The following is an 8,466-nucleotide window of genomic DNA, read 5'->3' on the forward strand; positions in this document are numbered from 1 at the left end:
CCACTCCGCCAGCACTGTGTGTAATAAAGTCCTATTCTTGACCTCTACACGATGGAGATTTGTGTCCTTCACAGACACCTGCTGAATAAAGAGGAGATTAAGTATCCAGCTTGGCTGAATGTGTCTCCTCTCCCCACAGCTTGGTGATCTTTTGAGGAAACGGAGAAGACTGCCTTTGCCTAGCTGTACATCGCTTGCAAAAGAAACAGGTCTTTTTGGTGACAAGTGTTGAAAGGAGCCATTAGTCAAATGTGGAGACAGGAAAAATGTCCCCCAATTGAACTGGCATCTGTGGATGCTGAAGCCACAACACAGAGCGCTAAACACTATATGAGAATGGGTGGTGTCAGAAGAGTCTCTACCAAAGCCTTTTCCCACCAGCAGGGGCCTCTCTGTGCACAGAACTCCTGGTAGCATGATGGCTGCAGGCAGTGGAGAACTCCATTTTGGCATCTCTTTTGTGGTGAACATCTGCAGTGGCTATTAAAAGGTCTCTAGATAGTGATCTTTGTGAAGAGCTGGCTGAAGAACCTTCCTACTAATCAGGAGAGCCTGGCTTGGCCCGACAGTTCTTCCCTGCCGAACCTAGTGTGTCTGTTGGCTCCTTTTTTTTGTATCTCTTTTCAGAAAAAGAAAAGATCTGTCAGCAGAATCCTTCTAAGTGCTTGTTCAAGACAGAGAGAGCCTTCCTTGCGGCTAAGTCTTGGTGCCATGGGGCATGCCTCACCACAGCACCTCCTGCTGACCATCCTAGCAATTAGCTCTGGTTCACCGGTGCACCTTCATCTAGTAGCGTCTGGCCACCATCTGTTCTATCATTAGGACCCATGTTGCTCTCAGGACTTCAGTGTCCTCTTATGGACACAGCCCTCTGGCTGTGCCCCACTCAGTTCTCTCCCCCCTGCTGGGTGGGGGGGGATGTCCTCTACCCAGACACTTGCCTCAGTGGCCGGCTGCAGTCCAGGGTGTAGCCACCTGTGTCAGTGGATACTGAGGCAAAAGGTGTGAATCTCCAACCCTGCCATCTGTTTCCCTGGACCATTTCCCAACAGACCTAGAACCTACCTCCACCTTTGTATCAGGGCCTTAGTCTGGCAGTAGTCAGCCAGGAGGTCACTCATGTACCCCTTACCCCAGCACTACTCTGATCATGGTGCCCTCCCGGCTCCTTCCTGGCAGCCAATCCTCCCTCCTCAAACTCCAAGGAGTGACTAACTCTTGCTGTGCTGAGCAGCTCTTTATATATGGGCTGCTCCAGCAAGCCTTCTCCTGACTGGAGCTGAAGGAAAGGTTACCATGACTCAGAACTGTACCGAGGTTGCTGCGACTGAAACACAGATCACTAACCATTATATGATCACAGTGACTGGTGGGAGAGGCACATGTTAGAAGTCCTCTGTCTACTCAGCTGTGGCTTTCTGTGTATAGAGAGCCAGACACCTCAAGATCTGCAAGTCTTGAGGGAAATGGGGAATGTTTGTACTTTAGAATTTGCAGGTGTTGACTTGAACCATCAAATGGAACAGTTGCCAAAACCTTCTTCAGGCAGGCACCATGGCTTAGCTGGCTAAAGCACCTGTCTAGTAAACAGCAGATCCTGGGTTCAACTCCCAGTGGTGCCTTGGTGTATGGCTTTTGTCTCCTCTGCTCACATTTTCCTGTGTCTTCCTAGGAAACAGAAGAGGCCTCCCTTGGTATCCAAGTCATTGCTTGCTAAGGAAAAGGCTTCTTTGGAGAGAAGCATTGGAAACAATCAAATCACAAACCTGGAGTTGATGAAAACGCTGCTATGACTGGCATTGGCATGGCGGTTGCTTAAACTGCAATTGCTGCAACACGAGAGCCTGCGCCACACATCCTTGTGATTCCCTGGAGATGTTCACACACAGATGTCATGTCACCTTCCTTTTGATTGTCATTGATGAAAAATGGAGCGGTTGGGAGAAAAGTCCCAGGGAGTCGCACCGTGGCTAAGCTGGGTGACTCACCTGCCAGGTAAAGTGGAGTTAGGGATGCAGCTCCCAGTGGTGCCTTAACAAATGTGTCTGCTCTTCCCACCTTTTGGTGAATCTTTTGCAGAAACAGAGAGGACTGCCTCTGCCTTGCAATGCAAATGCTTCCAAAAGAAACCAGTTGTTTTTTCTGACAAGTGTCAGAAGGAGGCACATAAGAAATGTGGAGACAAGGAAAAGGTCATCGTAACTCCACTTGCATCCATGGCTCTTGAGGCCAGAATGCAGAGCACTAAGCATTGTATGACCACTGCAAAATCTAAACTTTACACCTTATTACACTAGGCAGTAGTTAGGTCAAGCAATTTTCTCATCCTACTGGATGTTACCCTCCTTAATACATAGAATTCCCCCTAAAACCTGGATTACTGTTCTCAGATGACCTTCATTTTCTCAGGATTCCTGCTGCTTCCAGCATAGGTGGGGGAGGAGAAAGGCAAAAACATGATGCCACAGTCTCCTATTTTATATCCTTAGTTCAAGTGTCTAGAAGACACTTGCCCAGAAGTGTCCGGGTGGGCTCTGCTGAGTCACTAGGTTGGGGAATCCTCCTGGTGTGGTCTTGTGCAACTGAGTCATAGACTTGAGCGGTCCCCACAGTGTTGTGTTTGGGCATCTGTCACTGAATTGGAAATCCCTTAATTACAATTCCTCTGCTGATTCATGGCTGTTGAACACCCTCCTCGGCAGGGGTCACTAGCAAAATTATAGCCTATTTCAGTAACAACCATACAGCAAAATACATAACTTCACACACCCTCATGCTATACATATTTGGACAGAATAACCGATTTCAGCAGATCATGACTTTTCTTATGATAACTTACATGGAATGGTTTGTAAGACATATCACAGCCATATATAAATGATGACTATGTGAGCTACAGGGAGCTATTTTGAAGTACATCATGTCACAAAAGCCTCTAGAGACTGGCCTTTGGGAAGAGCTGGCTGAAGAGCCTTCTGAGTAACTGAGAGATCCAGGCTTGGCCCTGCCAGTTTGTGCTTGCGAACTAAACTTGTCCGTTGGGCTCCCTTTTTTGTGTCTCTTTCACAGAAACAGAGCAGAAGTTCTTGGCCAATCCTTGAAAGTGCTTGTTCAAGACACAGGGAGCCTCTGTGCTGGGGCAGGGGTAGGGGTGCAGGAGGTGGTCGGGGGTGGAGGTGCTTACCTCGGGCAGCACAGCTCCCAAAGTGACTGGCACACACTCCCCTCCGGCAGTGGCTCCTAGGCAGTGGGATACGGGGGCGGGTCAGCTGTGGCGTTTGCATTCAGGGCTGCAGGGATATGCCGGCCACTTCCAGGAGCAGTGTGGCAGGGAGGGAGGGAGCAGAGTGGGCAGGGAGCCGCCTTAGCACTGCTGGCACATCTCCGTGTGTGACTTGGGGAGGCATCAGGTCTCTGTGGGCTGCCGGGGGCAGGGGCAGTGGCCGAGGGGGCTCGGGCCACCCCTTTGCCTCCTCTCTCCAGGCTCCCAGCCCATCTTGCTGGCCGACAGGGATTTTAGGGTGCAGCAGCGCAGGGAGCAGGAAGGGCGAACCACAGCAGCTGCCTCCCCCACATGCAGGAAAATGGCTTGACCTGCTGGCCCCACAAACTAAGGCACCAGGCCTCCAGTTTGCCCCATTCGACCCAATGGGTTGATCTTGTGGCCAGAATTATTTGCAGTCGGGATTTCCCCCAACAGTGCCCCACAGGGTCCAGGGTCAGCTCCAGCACAGGCCACACAGGAAGGCTTAATGCTCGAGCTGCAGCACATGCTGGGCAGGCTCTAGGCCGGGATCCCCATGGCAGGAGAGAAGAAGACGACTCGGCCCCTGGAGGGGCAGGCTGGGGCTTCCTGGATCCCATTTGCTCACAGCCAGCGCCCTGCCCCCACTCCCATGTCATCAATGGCGCCCCCAGGTCAACCAGAATGGAGCAGCGGTTTTCACTGCACCAAGTCCACTTATGGCTTACAGGCAACTCCCAGACCCACCACAGCCCACCATGTTGGCCAGAAAGGAGCCCACTCAGCCTCGCCATTGCTGCTTTTCCTTCCCCCCAGAACCCCGCTTCTCCTGGGCTGCAAGGAGCCATCCCTGGGAAGCCAAGAGGCAGGCACAGGATTCTGCCTCCCAGCAGCCAACCGCACCTCCCCCGGCTTTGCAGAACGAATGGTGATGCTCTACTAACCCCACTTAGCTGCAATGATGTGCTTACTTTCTGCCCTGCCTTCCTCAGCTCGACTTTCCTCTTTTGCCCCATTCCTGCCTCACTTCCTCCTTTGGCAAGTCACGCAGAGGAGGCCAGCAGGAAGAGCCGGCCTCCACTGGCCAACCTCCCAGGGCAGAGGAAGCCAAGCCACAAGCCTCCAAAAGGTGATACGCCGCACTCCTCTACGTTCTCCAGCCTGATGCCAAGGTGCTTTCTCCACTGCTGTCAGCACCCTCTGTCATGCAGGGGTTGGAGTTATCCCAGGGACAGGCCAATAGGAGAAGGAGGAGCATCTTCCTGAACAGCAAGGGGATCTGGCAAAAGGAAGGCAGCATGTTTCTGCCTGGTTTTAGAGCATCAGGGAAAGGATATGATCGGCTGAAAGTCATTTCTCTACCCATAGATGTATACCATTCATGCATATGAAGTCATGAGAATTGTGCAGTGTGGTTGTCACTGTGCTGCAAGGTGGGGGAGTCAGCCAAATATTAGCTCCCCAGTGGCAACAGCAAGGAAAGTAACCAACACCCGGACAGGGTGTCAAACAACCCATCGGCAGCCATTGTCCAGCAAGGGAGCTACAATGCAATGACTCACCTGCATGAGGACACCCCAGGGGAATTGCTCAGACTTGCTTGGAGAGACGCAGTGATGCTCACCTGACTCTGAACAGGGGCGGGGGGGGGGGCAAAGCCATGAGGGAAGAAAGAACATGATGATAAAAGGAGAGACATTTGCCAGGCTTTATCTCTCTCTGTCCGGGGGCGGGGCAGCTCCTGGGGGCGGGGCTCTGGCACATTGTGACGCAGGAGCCCGGGCTCAGCAGCTGCTTCCTGGTGGTCACCTGCTGCCAGCAGCACTGGAGCCGCCCGGGCCGGAGCGGAGCCGCTGGTCTCAGCTGCAGCAGGAGCTGCCCCCGGCCCCGCTGGGCTCCAGGTGGGGACAGAGCCTGGGGCCCGGGGCTCCCCTGGGTGCGGCTGGCGGTGCGGGAGGGGAGAGGCCGGAGCTGCGGGCGGGGGGGGCAGGCGGGGGGTTGATCGGTCTCTGGGCACCAGGGGAGCCCCGGGGCAGAGTGTGTGTGTGAGTGTCCTGGGCCCAGGCGTGCGCAGGGGGGGAGCCCCGGCACCCCAATGCCCTGAGCCCCGGCTGGGGAGGCTGCTCCCCCCCTCCCGTGGGGGCTCGGGGGGGGAGGAGGCTGCGGCAGCTGCAGGCGGGTGCTCGGCCCCCCCGGGGAATGACCCGCTGCCAGCAGCTTGTGGCGCCTCCTCCGCGGACGTTTTCCACGGGGGCGGCCTGGGCGCAGCTGCGATCAGCTGTTTGCTGGGCAGGCTCCGCTCCGCTGCTCCCCCCTGCTCCTGGGGGGCTGAGTTAGCCCCCCCCAAACAGCCCCAGGGGTCGGTGGGGGGCGGGGCCAGCAGCAGCAGAGCCCCCCCTCTCCCCTGGGGCTGCCCCGCCCCGCTCGGGCTGGTGGCTCTGCCAGGGCCCCCGCGTGAATCGCTGCTCCCTGCCCGCCAGGCTCGGCTCCGGCCACAGCAGCGGCGGGTGCCCCGGGGGGAGAAGCTCCAGATACCGGCAGAAGCCGCGGGGCGGGGGGGGGGAGAGGAGCCGAGCTGGAGTGGGGGGAGGAGAAGCCCCGGACTGGGCTGGACCCTCGCTGGGGGTGGGGTGGAGAGGAGAAGCCCCGGGCCCCTGCAGGAGCTGGGAGGGGGTGGGGAGGGAAGCGCTAAGCTGGGACAGGGGAGGAGAAGCCCCGCTGGGTTGGGAGGCGGGAGCGGGGGGCGGGAAGCCCAGACCCCAGCAGGAGTTGCGCTGGGCGGGGGGTGGGAGAGGAGCCACCCTGGGGCAGTGGGGAGAACCATGGACCCTGGCAGAAGATGTGGGGCTGAAGTCCCCGGCTCAGAAGCCCCAGCCACCTTAGTGGCACAAGTTGCAGGGCTGAAGCCCTGATCCCCCTCTGTGTAGAGCTGGCCTGAGCCCCTCTCGCTCCCATCCCCCCTGTGGAGCTGGCTCCCACTCTCCGGCTGTGGAGAAATTTAGCCCAAATCTCCCCATGTTGCTATCTCCGTTTCCCCCATGAATGGATTTAGCCATGAATTTATTTAGCCCAGGAGGCACAGTCAGTGTTGACCCCATTGGGCAGGTGGGATCTAGGGCACAACGTGGTGAAGTGACTTTCCCAAGGCTAAGCAGGGAGTCTGTGGCAGAGCAGAGACTCAACCCCAGAACACCTGAGCCTGAGACCTGTGCCTTAACCACTAGGCAACCTTCCCCCCGAAGGAGAGGGAACCTCCTCTGCCACTTTGAGTGTGTGGGTGGGAGCAGCCACTAGACAGAGCTGCCAGGAGGTGGGGAGGGGGGTTGGATAGTGGGGGGGGGTGATTAGTGGGTGGGGGGGTCTCTGGAGGGGGCGGTCAAGGGACAAGGAGCAGGGGGGTTGGATGGGTTGAGGGTTCGGGGGGTGGAGCGGGGTCGGGGCAGGCAGGGAGCAGAGGGAGTTGGATGGGTCAGGAGATCTGGGGGTCCTGTCAGGGGGCGGGGAGCGGTTGGATGGGGCGTGGGAGTCCCCGGGGGTCTGTCTGGGGGTGGGGGTGTGGATAAGGGTCAGGGGGACGGGTAGGGGGTAGGGTCTTAGGGAGCTCAAATGCTTCCAAAAGAAACCAGTTGTTTTTTCTGACAAGTGTCAGAAGGAGGCACATAAGAAATGTGGAGACAAGGAAAAGGTCATCGTAACTCAACTTGCATCCATGGCTCTTGAGGCCAGAACGCAGAGCACTAAGCACTGTATGACCACAGCAAAATCTAAACTTTACACCTTATTACACTAGGCAGTAGTTAGGTCAAGCAATTTTCTCATCCTACTGGATGTTACCCTCCTTAATACATAGAATTCCCCCTAAAACCTGGATTACTGTCCTCAGATGACCTTCATTTTCTCAGGATTCCTGCTGCTTCCAGCATAGGTGGGAGAGGAGAAAGGCAAAAACATGATGCCACAGTCTCCTATTTTATATCCTTAGTTCAAGTGTCTAGAAGACACTTGCCCAGACGTGTCCGGGTGGGCTCTGCTGAGTCACTAGGTTGGGGAATCCTCCTGGTGTGGTCTTGTGCAACTGAGTCATAGACTTGAGCGGTCCCCACAGTGTTGTGTTTGGGCATCTGTCACTGAATTGGAAATCCCTTAATTACAATTCCTCTGCTGATTCATGGCTGTTGAACACCCTCCTCGGCAGGGGTCACTAGCAAAATTATAGCCTATTTCAGTAACAACCAGACAGCAAAATGCAGAACTTCACACACCCTCATGCTGTACATATTTGGACAGAATAAACGATTTAAGCAGATCATGACTTTTCATATGATAACTTACATGGAATGGTTTGTAGGACATATCACAGCCATATATGACTGATGACTATGTGAGCTACAGGGAGCTATTTTGAAGTACATCATGTCACAAAAGCCTCTAGAGACGGGCCTTTGGGAAGAGCTGGCTGAAGAGCCTTCTGAGTAACTGAGAGATCCAGGCTTGGCCCTGCCAATTTGTGCTTGCGAACTAAACTTGTCCGTTGGGCTCCCTTTTTTGTGTCTCTTTCACAGAAACAGAGCAGAAGTTCTTGGCCAATCCTTGGAAGTGCTTGTTCAAGACACAGAGAGCCTCTGTGCTGGGGCAGGGGTAGGGCTGCAGGAGGTGGTTGGGGGTGGAGGCGCTTACCTCGGGCAGCACAGCTCCCAAAGTGACAGGCACACACTCCCCTCCAGCAGTGGCTCCTAGGCAGTGGGATACGGGGGCGGATCAGCTGTGGCGTTTGCACTCAGGGCTGCAGGGATATGCCGGCCACTTCCAGGAGCAGTGTGGCAGGGAGGGAGGGGGCAGAGTGGGCAGGGAGCCGCCTTAGCGCTGCTGGCACATCTCCGTGTGTCACTTGGGGAGGCATCAGGTCTCTGTGGGCTGCCTGGGGCAGGGGCAGTGGCCGAGGGGGCTCGGCCACCCCTTTGCCTCCTCTCTCCAGGCTCCCAGCCCATCTTGCCGACCCACAGGGATTTTAGGGTGCAGCAGCGCAGAGAGCAGGAAGGGCGAACCACAGCGGCTGCCTCCCCCACATGCAGGAAAATGGCTTGACCTGCTGGCCCCACGGACTAAGGCACCAGGCCTCCAGCTTGCCCCATTCGACCCAATGGGTTGATCTTGTGGCCAGAATTATTTGCAGTCGGGATTTCCCCCAACAGTGCCCCACAGGGGTCCAGGGTCAGCTCCAG

General features: G+C 56.0%; 1 non-coding gene across 1 annotated transcript; it reads left to right on the forward strand.

The window, feature by feature from the left end:
- The first annotated feature begins 1,548 nt into the window (after positions 1-1,548).
- TRNAT-AGU lies at positions 1,549-1,622 on the forward strand. The gene has a single exon. It is a non-coding gene; the product is annotated as a tRNA-Thr (tRNA).
- Positions 1,623-8,466: the final 6,844 nt, after the last annotated feature.

The sequence above is a fragment of the Mauremys mutica genome, unplaced genomic scaffold, assembly GCF_020497125.1.
Source record: "Mauremys mutica isolate MM-2020 ecotype Southern unplaced genomic scaffold, ASM2049712v1 Super-Scaffold_100036, whole genome shotgun sequence".
NCBI classification, from domain to species: domain Eukaryota; kingdom Metazoa; phylum Chordata; order Testudines; family Geoemydidae; genus Mauremys; species Mauremys mutica.